This window comes from Denticeps clupeoides, chromosome 2, assembly GCF_900700375.1.
Source record: "Denticeps clupeoides chromosome 2, fDenClu1.1, whole genome shotgun sequence".
Taxonomy (NCBI): domain Eukaryota; kingdom Metazoa; phylum Chordata; class Actinopteri; order Clupeiformes; family Denticipitidae; genus Denticeps; species Denticeps clupeoides.
Window position 1 is genome coordinate 30,425,029 of NC_041708.1, and position 15,770 is coordinate 30,440,798.

The following is a 15,770-nucleotide window of genomic DNA, read 5'->3' on the forward strand; positions in this document are numbered from 1 at the left end:
ATGCTGCCTACTGTACAATCCTCTGGAGGCAGTGTTAAGATTTGGTTTTGGTCAGATCTGGGTTTAATAACAAGCCAGCTGATTATCTGAATACACTGAATAGTTATTCTTTCCTGAAAGCCACAAGCATACAATTCCTTGATCATAATTTTCAATTTCAGAATAGTTCAGTCAGGATGAAATATCATGGATTGGCCACCACAACGTTCTGACCTTTGACACAATTGAGAACCTTTGGCATGTGTTGGAGAAGACTTGACATGCAATATAAGTTGCTCTAGATGTGAACTCTATAGATCTAAATGAAATCGACCCATCATGCTATATACTCATCGTGTGTCTCTCAGAGGAACCACTTATTTTCCCATCCATCTAGATCCTTTAACTCTCACCTCATTTCCTACGTTCTTTCCTGTCTGCTCACCTTTGCCACATGTTCCTACGCTCTTTCCCCTCTGTCACCCCTCCCGCTGCACGTTTCACTCGGCTGTCGGAGCCTCCGGATGCATTATGTAGATTAAACATTGCACGCACAGCAGTGTCTATTGCTGCAGCACTTTGTTTTCCTAAATAATTAACAAGGCCTGGTGTTGATTTACCATCTAATGTAATACTTCCACATCCTTCTGGGGGCAGAGACAGGCATCTGGCCCCTGCCTCTGCCTCGGCGGGCCCCTAGAATCCTTCAGCCCGCACCCCGCAGCATTAAAATTTAACACGCCGCATTAGTGGGAGGCTGCGCCACAGCCCCCAGCCAGCAAACAGCGAACAGGGCGGCATTAGACATCAGCAGCACAATGATAACCCTGCATCTCTCTAATGAGGCCTTTGAACAAAAAAAAAAACAATAATTTGGGTGATTTTTTTTTTTTTTACGTGGCACATTTTCTCCGAGGTATTGATTCAAACTCTGGGATCTGTAATTTGCATCCCCAGGAATGGCCCGGAGTTGGCAGGTCATCTTGGTTATGTTAATATGGCCCCTGATATTGCCACTTCACCATGTCCACTGGGGCGGATTCTGAAATCTTTTTTTTTAAGCTTAATATGTTACCTGCATGCCAATTATAGAAGCCACTCGGGGTGCTACCCTGCTGGACCTGCCAGGCGGCCCCCAATTTTATAAACAGGAAGACTTTATTTCTAGGTTCATTGGGGCCGGCACGTGCAAACACACTGAAAAGGTCCTGTTTAATCACCTTACCTTTCAGATTGCATGTAGGTGACAGCTTGTCTCTGGGAGGGATCCAGGCCTGCCATTGGTCATTTTCCAGAACCTTCATTGACGGCTGTAATGACTAACCATCACCTTCCATTCTTCAAATTATCGTCACAGTCGCATTCAATTCTCTGGCTGCCCCCGAGCCTTGATCAAAACTGCGCCTTTTTTACTGAGAAGGTGGAGAAAGGCTAACAGATGAGTATGAAATTGACATTTGCCTGTCAGGCAACTTCTGATTATGGTTTCAAATCAAGGGTGCGTTTAGACATTATTTGCCTCTTATTTTTTCTGGGTATGGACATCGGCTCATACATGTGCAAAAGGAAAAAAGTCTGCTTGCTTTCCGCCCTCATGCACTTCCGCTTCATACCGCGGTCTGAGTAGAGGGAGAAGGCTCCTCAGCACGGATACTAAGTTCTGAAGGAGCCCATTGATTCTTCAGCATCAAAGACATCGACTGTAGAGCCACAAAGCCATTACCGAGGGTACCTGCTTGCTCTTAATGCAAATAAGGGCCAGCATTGTCAGACCGCATCATAGCGGCCCGCTCTTTCAATTCCCCCTCATCAAAAAGCAATGAGAGTGGTCCCAACATCATTATTGAGCATTTGTTTGTGTTCGAGGGTGCACCTCGTGCGTCCATGTGTGTTTCTCCAGCGTGCACACAGTCTTTTGAGTGCACGTGTGTGTTTGCGCGCATGCATGTGTTTTGTAAGTGACAAGGAGGCTCTTTTGTCTGGAATGGCAAGCATCCATCTCCCTCCCTCCCTCCCTGCCGCACTACAGATCAATGGGGCGAGCGGCACCCTCAGAAACCGGGGGGGGTCAGGGGGGCGGAGTTAGGCGCTTGCAGGTCCAGCGGCAAAGAAGGCGATCAGACAAACTGTCACGACACCTAAGAAGAACCCCACCCCCCACGCCACCGACGCGCCCGCTGACACATCTCCGGCACTCCCTAATTAGGACTGTTTTCCCTATTAAAGCGCTCCCGCGCATTAAACACCACTTCTGTTTATTGCAATTAGTTTACCCATTAACTTGCACTTCATAACATTGGGGCTGTCTTGGATGGAAATGAGTGGAGCACACTGTGCATTATTTATGAGAGAGAAAAAGTGTGTGTGGGTGTGTGCACGAGTGTTTGTGCATAAGTGTGTGTCGACTGTTGCGTGTGTGTGTGCGAGCGCGTTCAGGAAAGTGTTTGGCAGGCTGATCTGAGGAAATTGCTAACCAGCCCCGCTATCCAAATTGAGCACTTTTTACAGTGACATTTCCCCACAGCCCTCTTCATGTCGATGCTCCTTAATGTGCAAACATGGAGATGCTGTTGGGTCCGCGTTTGTGTCGAGCACCTGTAACGCTGGTGCGCGGCCGCGGCTGCAACTGTTGCCATGGGATGTGAGCAAAAAATAAAAATCTTTGGCACAGTTGCCGTGCCTCTTAAGGCATAGACGATATTACGGTGAGAGGTTTCTAAGAGACGAGTCACTTAGAGAGAAAGGTAGGGCGTGCGTTCTTTACCTCTCCATGGCCACCATTGATACCCATTAATGTAACGAATTCGAGAGTTGACACGGGGGAATCAAACTACCTCAACATCTCAAACCAGGTGTGTAAAAATTCACAAAACGCATGATTCAGCTAGATACAGTTGTGCCACGGTGTCTGAAATAAAACTAGAGCAGTGCTTTATTAAAAGAGGATATGACTGGGCAAGTACGATTGTTCTCATTAGTTCAAGCCATTTGAATGCAAATTAGCAATACCTCTTTTCTTTCTGAGAAATGCTTTTTTTCCCTCCATTTAGTATTGAATAATTTGTACACATCAAATGATACCAAAATGCTTGCAATACCACTTAATATCCCCTTTTTGGTATGCAAAAGCTTAGGTTTAGGCCTGCACAGTGCTGAGTTGAAACTGAGTTATTGTTCAGCCCCTCCCTGTCATGAGGTCATGCGAGACTGAGTCATCCCGAGGTCATTAGGCCTCCGCCATTCATCACTGAGATAATTACAGACATGATATCATTTCCACGTACCTTCTGTACTGTATATTGCATTTGCTTAGGAGTCTTTATAGACAGCTAAACCACAGTCTGGTGGTCGGTCAGCGTGTGCCCAGGCCTGCTCTTTCTAAAGGTGGGCATGCTGGATCTCCTTTGGGTTTGTTTTTATTGTTACTATCATCTTTTCTCAGAGGAGCTGAATATTGTTAGGGATCTAGTTTGAATTTGTGCACTTGCCAGAAGGATTTATTTTTATATATATATAAAAATGTATATATATAAATTGATGGTTTGCAATGCTCTAGTGGTAACTGGCTCCATATGCACTCGATTTTCAATTCCTTCTTAAAAGGAAAGACTTTTTCATAATGTCACATATTTGTTTGAGTATTGAGACAAATAGCCCTGGGGGAAAAATAAGAGACTTCAAAACTGACTTTCTGTTTCTATGGCAGCCATTTACATTATTTGTCAAATTTAATCACCAACACACCTTCTACAACACGATGATCCACTGAATAGATGATCTGCTCCACCAGATTTTTGTTTGAGAACCACTGCCGTGGACGTCATGTATTAACTGCTGTGACCTTCCTTAGTTAAAGGGTTATTATGATATTATTAATAATGAAACAATTGTGGGAAATGGGAATTGTGCTTGAAACGTGATCCATAAATCATTGAAGGATATAAAAGAAAATGTTGAATTTTACAAAGAACATTTATGTTTTAGTCCATAAGTTGAAAAATGAGTGAAAAAGATTGCTTTTCCCTGTGCTGGATATGAATGTATTTTAAGGCTGACCTTAAACCGTACCAGACTTTCATCTTAATCAGCATTGGCGAATGGCGAGACCACCTATATAAATTAGACCTGCTGTAGCAAAGAGCAGCAGAATCTGCCCAGAGCGGTGCCTACAGAATACAGAACGGCTCCTGAGGTCTTGTTCATCACTCCGCACATATTCCTCACGAACCTCTGACAGTCCATCACAGCAGGAGAAAATATCTCCCCCTCTCATCGGGAGTCGCGTCACACGCTCCCCTCGTCTGGCCCGATATGCGACTGCGGTCTCGGGAAGCAGGCCCGGGCTGGGCCCGCCACCGTCCGCCAGGGCTCTTTGCTATTTTCACCCCCATATAACCAAATAAATAAATAAACAAGTACATGAATACAAATGGGAGACCAACCTGGGAAGTTGGACGTAGACCCTCACCCCCACCGCCGCCTCTCTTTCTCGCCCGCTCTCCGCCTGGCTCTTTATCAGCGCCGGTGCAGGGTTTGTGTTCCACTCGAGTGTGCCATATGAGTTGGGAGCGCGCTGGAGCATTCAGGACACAGTAATCATCCCAGACTACCTACCCCTACTAACCCAGGGGTCGGAGGGGGAAAGAAGAAGAAAAAAAAAAAAAGAGAGAAGACCTCATCATGCCCCCTAATGACCAAAATATGAGTCTGATCATGGAATGAAAAGGGCCACTCGCACGGCGCGGCAACGGGCCCTAATCAGCGCCGCTCCCTCGATTTGCCCTGCTAATTATTTCCCTTTTCTTTTTTGTTTCTTCTCTCTCGTGCTCCCTCTTTTTTTTGTTAACCCTCGCATTACTTCTGTTAAGCCAGCCTTTTACTCTAATTATTCTCCGGGAAAAAAAAAAAGAGTAATTACATTTTTTTTTTTTTTTTTTTTTTGGGGTGGGGGGTAGAATGTACACCAGAGCTAAGGAAATGCTCTCGGTGGCTGGCGGATAATAATGAAGGCAGCCGTGTTCACTGTTCAATTTGTCTAATGATTAAAAATACAGCACCTGCATCAATTATTCATTCCCGAAGCCGAGTGTGGCAGGGGAAAGGGGATCGGGGGGGGGGTGTGTTTCCAAATTGCCGGGACGCCAGCCGTCATGAAGTCTCCTCTGCGGAAAAAAGTGAGTTTTGGCCTGATCGACTGCACTCCCCTGGGCCGCCGTGAAGCGTCTCTGCTCCCTCCCCGCGTGCGGCCGAGGGCAGGGAGAAGCGGCACCGCGCCCCCCTGCCATCCTCGGCCCATTTCTAAACCGCAGACGTCTGGCCAGGCCGCCGCTCCTGGTCTGCAGAGGAGGATCAGATGTAGGGGTGTGGACTGCTTCCTGAGCGGAGCCTGACGGAAAAGAGGTGGTTTAATGAATGCGCTGGACATGTGACCTCGGGGACAAGGCCCACACACATTCACACGGCCCTTGTGGGCAGGTTGCAGCATTCGGCGTCTGGAAGTGCGCGCTCCTTGTGTATTTGGAAGTGTGTAGGAGGGACCGATGCGTCGAGGGGGGGGGGGGGGGGGTTGCAGCCACCTGGAAAACCAGAATATCAAGCTGCAAGTGGAGGCACACTAGCTCCCCGTCGCGAGAGCCTCGTCCCCAGTCCACCGGCAGGGTTTTAATTGTGATGTAAATGAGGTTTGTACGAGTGAGGGGTGCGCGAGTGGCCGGCCGGCAGCTGGCACGGTGGCATTGTGCGATTGTCAGTCCTCCTGACGCGCCCAGCTGTACCGCCAAACAATGCCCACCGGTCGCGCCGGGGCCGCCACGCTGCCGCGCCCACAGTCGTGGAGATGCGCTTCCGACTCGGCACCCCCTCTCCATCCCCTTCAGTCGCTCTCGCTTACGAGTGGTAATTTGAACAGTTGCTGTCAGATTTTATTCGGCGTGTTGTCGTGCCTTCACCTTTTCTCGGGGTAATGTAATTGCCTCCTTCGTTCGCGTACAAGAATAATAACTGGCGGCGCCTGGTGTTGGTGGACGGTTCGACGAGCCTTGTCATTCAAAAAGGAGACCCCTGGCCCAGCGTGACGAGCGAACGACTTAAAGGAGAGGGGAGGGAGGGAGGGAGGGATGTGGCCAGAGGCGCGGTTTACCTCGCAGCTTCTGTCGTGTCCATCAAGAGGTCAAAAATGGTAGCTCGTTCTTGTTAGTCAACATGTTTACAGACACCGGGCGCCATCTGCGGCGGTTCCGGCATTCACGAGGCCGCGTGGCGATATTAGGAATTATACATGGAGCCCGGAGGACCGAATGATCAATAGAGAACACATGGGTGGACTGAGACTCGGCTCATTATAAACTACATCGGGCTCGGCAGTGTCACCAGAGTCCCCAGAGGATCCCGGTAATCAAAGGGTGAACGGGCATGTACAGTCTTTGCCGAAACTTTCACAGAGCATTAAATTGGGACATTACTTCTGAAACCATGGAAATGGCTACGAGAGAAAGAAGAAGAAAAAAAGATTGAGGCATATTGTCACAAAGTTCATTTTAGCGTTTTTTTTTTGTTGTTTTTTTTTGGTGCTTTAACAAGTTGCCTGGCATTCAGCGGCACATGTGATTAAAGTTCCACACACCAATACAAAACACAGCTGTGGTCACAGCGAAGGATAATTCACACGTCTCTATTACTTTTCCGTGGAAGGCGTGCCACACGATGCACCGTCCTCCGCCGCACGTTCCGCCTGTATACCTGCGCGTGGCTTTTAATAGCACTGAGTGAATTTACCCCCCCCCCCCCCCATCATCATCATCATCATCATCATTTCAGTGTAGTAGCCCCCACCACCCAGCATGCACACCCAGCCACCCACACACTCTCCGCCTCCCTCCCCAACCCCCACGGCTCATTCCACGGCGCTGGAGAAGACAATATCTGGGGGATTAGCGTTGACCTTTGTAGTTCTGACATTCACCAATTTTACTTAATTAACGCCAGCCAGCCTTCCTCTGACCTTTTGTCATGCGAGCTGTCATTGGAAACCTTTCTGTTGACTTGAATAGGAATGATATTTGTTAAAATAATCAGCGGCAGCCTTGCCCACATGACTCTGCAGGCGTGCCCGGCCCCCGAAACGTTGGGCCGTGACGATGGAGACGTAATTTTTCTTTTTTTTGCCACTCGTCACTGGGTCCACGGGGACCACTGTCTCTTGAAGAATACCCAGGTCCCCGCTCGTTATTTGTTACGTTTCTCCTGACTGAAAGACATCCGTAATGTTTATCCTCAATGAAGCAGTGAGATCGAAGCTCTCGGGTGGATGAGCCCAGGGGAGTGCAAGCGTTCTGACCAGGGGAGGATGCTGTTTAAGCGAGTGTGCGCGTGTGTGACAGTGAGAATGAGCGAGAGTTTCGACGCGTACAAAGCCAGTCATCATTCCCAATGTGTCAGCTCACGGCGTGATTGAATTATTCGGGTGTGCCATGATGTGTGTGAGTTTGCATGCCACGCTGAAACATATGCGGAGACAGTGTTCGCACGGTTTCAATTAGTTGCCGTTAAATACAGTTCGGAATCACCAATCATAGCACCATTGTTCACAGAGCTGTAAGATCGCCCAGCCGATTTTTAGTTTTTGGGGGGTGGAGGGCTTTAGTGGGAAAGAAATCGAGGAGACGAGCATTGCTGGCTAATGTACTGTGTAAGCAAGGGAAATGGCATTGTTGAAGAGAGCTCATGTAACGGTAATATCCTGTCTAAATTGAATTTGGAGAACAATCACAGCCATTAGGCACCACACTGAGAGAGATAAAGACAGATAGTGCCATGCTCCCTTTAAATGAGTGATGCCACCCTGTGCACAGAGTCATCGGACTCACTTTAATGATGCTAATGGTGGGATGCGCACAGAAAGCGATGTTTGCGCCGGGGAGACTTGCGGACATCTGTGATTGCCTGAGACGTATGCATTTCATAACATGTCGCCGGCGATGGTAAGTGCAGGCATCGCTGGGTGGGCTGCTGAGCTGGTAATCTACTCCATATGCGGGAGAGAGCGGAAGAAAGAAGAAGAAAAAAAAAAAAAACAAAGAAATATAAAGTGCAAGCAATTACAGAGCCCCGCTTAAGTGCTGTTTGCTGTGGAAGTCATAATCAAGATGATTATGGTGATGAAGCTCATTGCTTTGTGTTAATATCATTGCGTACGAAGAAGGTCAAGCCTGGTTAATCTGAGCTGTCACTTACAGAAATGCACATCAATCATTTTTTTGGACCCTTTTTTTTAAAGCATTGAAAGAGACGTAGTGTGTGGCTTGTTGGCTAATGTCATGTCAAATATGCTTTTAGGATTCAAATAAATAAACATTTACATTATTTTTCTTGCTCAGGGACACAATGGTAGTAAGTGGGGTTTGAACCTGTGAATCTCTGGTCTTCTGGTTCATAGGCGAGTGTGTTATCTAATGATGACAATTTGGAATCCTGGTGGAATAAAAATTCCAGCAATGTGCGAAAACATACACAAAACTCCCAAAATGCTTTAACATACAATCCAATCCTCAATACTTGTTCTGGACAAGTAGTTTTTCCTAAAACATCAAACCCAAAACTTTGTCGATGCACCTCTGGCAGCAAATACAGCCTCAAGTCTTCATGAGTATGATGCCACAAGCTTGGCACACCATTCTTTGGCCGGTTTTGCCCATTCTTCCTAGCAGCACCTCTCAAACTCCATCAGGTTGAATGGGGAGCGTCGGCGCACAGCCATTTCTCCAGAGATGTTCAGTTGGATTCAAGCTTGGGTTTCGGCCGAGCCGCTCAAGGACATTCACAGAGTTGTCCTGAAACCGTTGTCCTGCTGAAAAATGAACGGTCACCCCAGTCTGAGTTCAAGAGCACTCTGGAGCAGGTTTTGATGCAGGATGTCTCTGTACATGGCTGCAGTCATCTTTCCCTCTATAAGGACAAGTATCCCAGTTCCTGCAGCTGAAAAACATCCCCACAGCGTGGTGTTGCCACCACCATGCTTCACTGTAGGGATGGTGTTGGCCTGGTGATTTTTACATGTATTTGCAACTATAGATGTTTTTAGATTTCGCAAATGAATGAACAGTACAGCCGATCTATTGTCCTTTGTAAAAGTATAGAATGATCATCAGGGAAGTATGTTGTTTTGAAGAATCACACTGCAGAGCCTCCTGTTGGTAATACAATGAATTGCCAGACTCAAATAAGGCCCCGAACATGCAGAAACGTTTTTTTTTTTCCAAAATGGTAAAATTTCTGTCCAATCTGGCCATTGCGTCCACACGGAGATGGCATTCCAGAGGCTCCAGGATGATTTTTTTTTTTGATGACGCTCCGTGTGGACGCATGTGTTTTAGAAACCAAAAACCTGCTTTAGAGAAAAATGGGTTTTGTGTGGACAGGACCTAAAGCCTAAGCCGTACAGGTCACTGGTTGTCGGAAAAAAAATGTTCTGAACTGAGCAGATATTCAGCAGATGTTTACACCCCTTGTTTTCCACTATTTTGATGGGAACCATATGTTTTCTTATGTAAAAGGTAACTGCTTCTGTTATTTCTTTCCATTGCTTGCTTGTCCTCTCATGTGGAGCACCTTTCTCAAAAGCCTGTGTCAGAGTGGTTTGGTTTGTTGTGACTGCCCTCCTAGCCTCTATACTATCTTCATATTCTTAGGGATGTTGTCTCTTTAAGTGGTTGAAAAGGTGTGAACCTTTTCTCTGCAGACTTTGTAATTCAAGACTGTATGTTCTTTATTGTTTGGGCCAAATCAGTTCCATATCATCGATGTGCATTTTTTTTTAAGGACCAACTCATCCGATACACTTTCACTTTCCAACATTGCTTCCCAACAAATAGATCGTCTTTACAATCTCGTATCGTCATATCACCTACCAGCTCTGATTCATCGCTGTCCACAGAGGACTGACCGATTGACCATCAGACTCTTGGTCACCTCCTTGACTAAGGCCCTTCTCCCCTCAGCTCTAGGAAGAGTCCTGGTGGTTTTGAACATCTTCCACTTATGGAGACCACTGTGCTCATTGGGACCTTCAAAGCAGCAGGAATCTTTCTGTTGTTGTAAGTTGCTCTGGATCAGGACGTCTGCCAAATGGCTTAAATGTAAATGTAAATTTCCCCAGATTTGTGCCTCAAAACAATACTGTCTTGCAAGTCTACAGACAATTCCTTCGACTTCATGCTTGGTTTGTGCTCTGACATTACCTGTCAACTGTGTATGTGTGTGCTTTCCAAATCATGTAAAATCAACTGGTGGACTCCAATTAAGCTGCAGACTCCAATTTAGTACATTTGGCAAAAAAGTTCACTTTTTTTATGTTGTCATTATGGGGTGTGTTGAATTCTGAGGATTATGTGGATTTTCCACATAACAAAATGTGGAAAAAGTGATGCGTTGTGAATTCTTTACAGATACACTGTATATTTGAAAATGTACAAGTCTACATTTAGCTATTAAATGCCAAAGTGTAATCGATTTAATTTAAAGCTATGTGTGGGCTACTTCTATTTTTGCTGCTCAAAATGGCACACTGTTTATTGGTTCTGTGTAGAACAAAATGCAGCATGCTTTAATAACTGATTCACAACCCAGTTGGTGCATTTAGAATTAAACATTTAGTGGTTGGCTACAAGTTAAAAAGTTGTGCACGCTTGAAAGTCCGGAATTCAATTTATATAAACCTGCAGAATCCCTGAACTAAAAAAAAATGTTTTTTCATTGTTGCTATCAGTTTTTGTAACTGCTGGTGACATGGGACGGTTGGTCCTGACAGTGATGAATAACGGGATCGTTTATTGCACGGCAGTGAAATCTAATTGTGGTCTTAAGAAAATTACATAATGCAATCTATAGTATCCTTTTTTTTGTTCTTGCCATAGACGATTTTACATTACATTAATGTGTTCATGTGTAATTCAACCATGCACAATTCATTTTTAGGTAATACCATTTTTTCATGTTTAACGTTCAGCTGTCTGCCTTGAATCCAGCCGATGCCGACTGCAAAGCTTGCTCGCGGTGTTTGCACAGTTGTAAATATTTCCTTATCTCGGGATAATGAGCCCCTCCTCGCACACACACACTCCCACCCCCCTCGAGCCGAGACCCTCAGTAGCAGCGTCTGGAGTCTGCTAAACTGGGCGTTTCATCCCATTCGCTCATTATCACTCTGGGTTCATTGCCAATAATAAAGATTTCTCAGGCTGCAAGACTTTTTTTTTTTGTTTGAATTTAGAGAAAATCACATTGAACAATGGGGAGCCTATGGCTCTAAATGTTTAATTAGGGCTGATAAAAACAGGAGGATCAATCACACCCGGCGATCAGGGCCTTTGCAGCAGAGATCCGCAGCGTTCTTTCGACGCCACCATTCGGGCTGCTGATAGGACGTTTAGCATGGATGCCATATGCCCTGGCATAGGAGGCAGAATATTAAAGTGCAGCTGTGGAGTGTCGCTCTGACGGGGGAAAAAAAAAATAAAGCCTGGCACTAATGGTCAAATATGCTAATACGACAGGAAATGGATACTGCTAGTCTCCGGAATGTCCAGATGGAGGATAATGTCAATGCCGAAATAACTCAAAATATTGAAATATATTTTGAACTAGATTTTTTTTTTCCCTCCGTGTAGAGTGCTGCAATTTTAAACCACCTCCTGTGACAACAATGCAAGCTGCAAAAAGTTTTTACTTACAGGAATGAGAGGAATCGGGGAGGGAGTGAGGAAAAGAGATAAAACAGTTGAGAAGGGGAGCAAATCAGAATAAGTCGCGGCGCGGCTGAGAGAGAGAGAGAGAGAGAGAGGGAGAGAGATAGCTGGCGAGCCCAGCAGAAGCTGAGTGTGTTGGCTGGGCTCCTCCGGTAAATGATGGTGATGGGATTGTAAGTCTCCTGGGTGTCATGTTTCTGTCACCCTCTTTCTGAGTGAGTCATAGTGTGGTTCTGGTAAGAGCCGTCAGCAGCCCTTCCACTCCCTGCCACGCAGCAGTGGACCCTCTCACTGTACCGTAAAAAGAAAAAAAAAACCCACACTCTTAGGTACACCTCGTCATTAGACACAATTTTACCCTAACAATGACAGTATAGCGCCTCTAAAAGCCGGTGAGGAAAGGGAATGCTGCTGAGCCCACACGGCCTGACCTCGGGCCAGACTGCTACAGCCTCCGCTCTCCTTCTGTTATCTGTTCAAACGGCAGCATTATAAAGCTAATTTAGATGTGCAGAACTGCACATATTCATGCTTTGATTGGGACAATTCACATTTTCTCTCAGTCCTGCGACATTCAATATAGTGAACAGTAAGCTCATGATATCTTTGTAAATGAAGAAGAAAAGTAATAAAATTCACAATAAGAAGAATTTCACATCACTCGGTGCAGGTTTTGATTAACGGGAGATCTTGAAGTGGTATATTTTACAACACTTTGACCGAGAAGTCACAAAAGGAAATGAGCTATCACTTTAATCTTCCTTCCGTAAAAGCCCAGTAAAAAAACAACAGAGATGTCCTGAATGAATGGCTGTCATGGGAGGGCCGTCTCTGTAATTACTCAGCAGGGAGATAGGGACTGGGCAAATACTGATAGCAACTGACCTCCCCAAAAATTCACAGCCCACAGCCTCTCACTGCACGGCCCAGAGCTTTGCTCAATGCGCAGGATTAGCTCAGAGATCACAAGGTACAAAGGCCTTCCTTTATTTTACAGCCACACTCTAAATATGCATTTCTGGGATTTTAATTTTTTTTGTTTAAGCACCGGAAATAAATGAATCACATTCATGTGTATGCATACAATAGATTATACAGTATGTGGCAATTGGTTCTAAAATGCTGGAATCCAAGTGGTTTTGTTACAATCCCAGATTTGGTTAAAGAAACTGCCACGGCAAATCCAGTACAAAATACACCCAGTGCAGAAAACAGGATTCATAGCCCGCTTTTGACTTCCGTGACAGTCGGCGAGGCAGTTGGCATTTGATTGGCGATAACCAGTCTCTATGTGTGAATGTAGTGCTTGCCAACTCAGCACTGACTGCGACCAAATATCCATCACGTTAAATATGTGTCTGGTTCGCCAATGAGCCAAAGCCAATGAGAGAACACGACACGAGTTGAATGAAAGACACAGGAACCTCCAGCTCCTCAAAAACCAAACTCTCCGCATGTGCCAATCCATTTCTTGACCCATGGTGTCATTTTCCCTTGTGGATTTTTCGGAACTAATCATTGCTTGTTTTTGAAATGGAGAGTTTTCCAGGGACCCAGGACCCTTGCAACCCATTCACACGTCAGAAAGTTGTGTTGTGTGAACTGCAGTGACTTCGAAAGTCATGTTACAGTTGGTCGCACTCCAGCTCATTTTTCCATAACCACACGCACCAAATGTGTCATTACAACATGAGTGAATGTGCCAAAAACTAGCAGTCAAGCAGAAAGAAAGACAGAAAGAAAGGAAAAGGCAAGGACTCTGACAGTTAATTAAGTTAATTTTGTGAAAAGGGGAGAGATCTAAATCAAAACCTCAGTAATTGTCCTTATTTTTTATTTTTTTGCTGACGCCTTTTTGAATAGCTCCGAGCGCCAGTTCACCATGTGTGGCACCACAGTTCTGCACTAGCCCAAAATGGACCATTCTCACACATGCCTCCCAGACAGTACAGTATGGGTGGGGGGGAGAAACGTCAGTCAGGCACCTCTGCTTTTGCACACCTTTACAAAAAGGCATGCAAAGAACGGGAAACTGACATGGCTGACAGGCTGGAGTTAAAGCCGCGGCGCCGCATAGATATTCTACAGCTGTATGGCAAGAGTTACACCATGCAGCAATTTTCTATTACACAGGGATCTCCAACATAAATTGCCTTTTAAGGGGCCGGATACCATAGTAATCCCTGCATGGCGCGCCTATAAATAAGGAGTACATAAGGATTTACCAGCGTTCACAGCAACATCTAACAATACACACACACCATATGGACAGCAAATACATATATTTTTTTGTGTGTGTGTGTGTGTGTGTGTATATATCGCTCTCCAGAAGGATCTCACAGAGTTGCAGAGTTCAAATACACTCCCTTGCCATTCGCTCTGCAGAGAAATGGTGTTGCGTAGTCTCTCACACACACAGACACAGACACACAGACACACACACACACAGACACAGACACACTACCTTCCCCACCGCTGCAGTTAATTTGATAATAAGCCAGCCCTCTGGGCGGGGCAGAGCTGCATGCTGCTACCACTTTGGGACCCGTAGATTTACGGTCCTCGGCACCCCTCCTACCCAGTCCTGAGGCGCTCAGCATCCCTGGCTGACAACTTATGACACCGGGCAGAGGTCAATCTGCAGGTCAAATTTATGGTCGGTAGGGTGCAAATAATACGAAACAATCCTGTCTGCGTAAACCTGGGGCGGCCATAAATATTGGAGGCGACAGGCTGTAATTTAGCTTTTCGTCTGTATTGACAGACGGGCGGCGGGGATGAGATTTGTCAGGCCTCTTTTTTTTTTTTTCATGACAGCCAGAAAGCCACAATGGACACATGAAAGCCAAGACAAAAACATTCCACAGGATCAAAAAAAAAAAAACGTGTCCACTTCTTATCTCTCAGACCTAAATATAACTCATGACTGCAAAAAGTTACTGTGTGCACTTTTCACACCACACTTAATGTTGTCCAATCAGATTTTAATTTTTTTTTGTTGTGTGTGTGTTTACATTTGTGAAAATCACTCATGTCTGCAGCTTTTGAAACCCACTAGAGTGGCGGATTTTTTTTTTTTCAAACTAGCCCCACATCCACTTTTAATAACCAACAAATAATTTGCATGAAAGAGCAGCCAATTTGCATACTGTAACTCGGCAGTGTGTTGCTGTTTGAAATAAGGGGGTTGGGGGGGGCAGAATTGGCGGAAAGTAGCAAAGCGGGGGCAAAGCTTTAATTCATGTTTTTCTGCTGGGTCTGGATATGAGGTGGTTCATGTGCAATGCTGCTCTGTCTGTACCTGAGTTCTGTACCTCGTTGCGGAAACGCGCTAAATGCTACTTCTCGTCGTGGAGTGCGGTAGAGGACCCTCCAAGCCTCAGACAGGGGCCTAAAGGACGGGGCTCGTCCCAGAGGAGACTTTGCGGCCACCTTGCAAATAGCAAGGTCAGAGGTGAGGGAGGGCTCCTGGTTACTGGTGATTGGCTGGCTTCGGCTTGTTGCCTGGCAGCACCGGGGTCATCAGCACTTGCCATCTTGTTTGAGCCAAATCCTCTGCTGATCTCTGTAATAAAAGGTTTTATACAAAGGTTTTATATATACATGTTTTACTTAATCCACTCCAGTCATGGTCTATATTAGATTTATGCTTCATTCGCGGTGAATTACATAATATTTGGTAACATTGAAAATTGCCTTTATGCATCAGAAGGATAATATATCACACCGTCTTGCAGTCGGAGCACCATGCATTCAGCCAGACTCTACTGTATTGATGGCAGTGAGCAAACTGAACCTTATTTGTGTATTGGCTTTCAAATGCTGGCGGCCGCATGCCATCTCTGCTCCTGGTTTATTGTTGCCTCGTCCCTCATCGCGTGCCGTAAGCGCTCGCTCGCTCTTGCGCTCTCTCCCTCGCTCTTTAATAATGCAGCTGTAAGATGTACACATTAAGGGGAAATAATGCCATTTGGTTACAGCTGCTCTGTGTCTGGCCTTTACAGCACAGCCACTCCCTCCCACCGAGCAACCTTCAAGGGAATGCTGTTC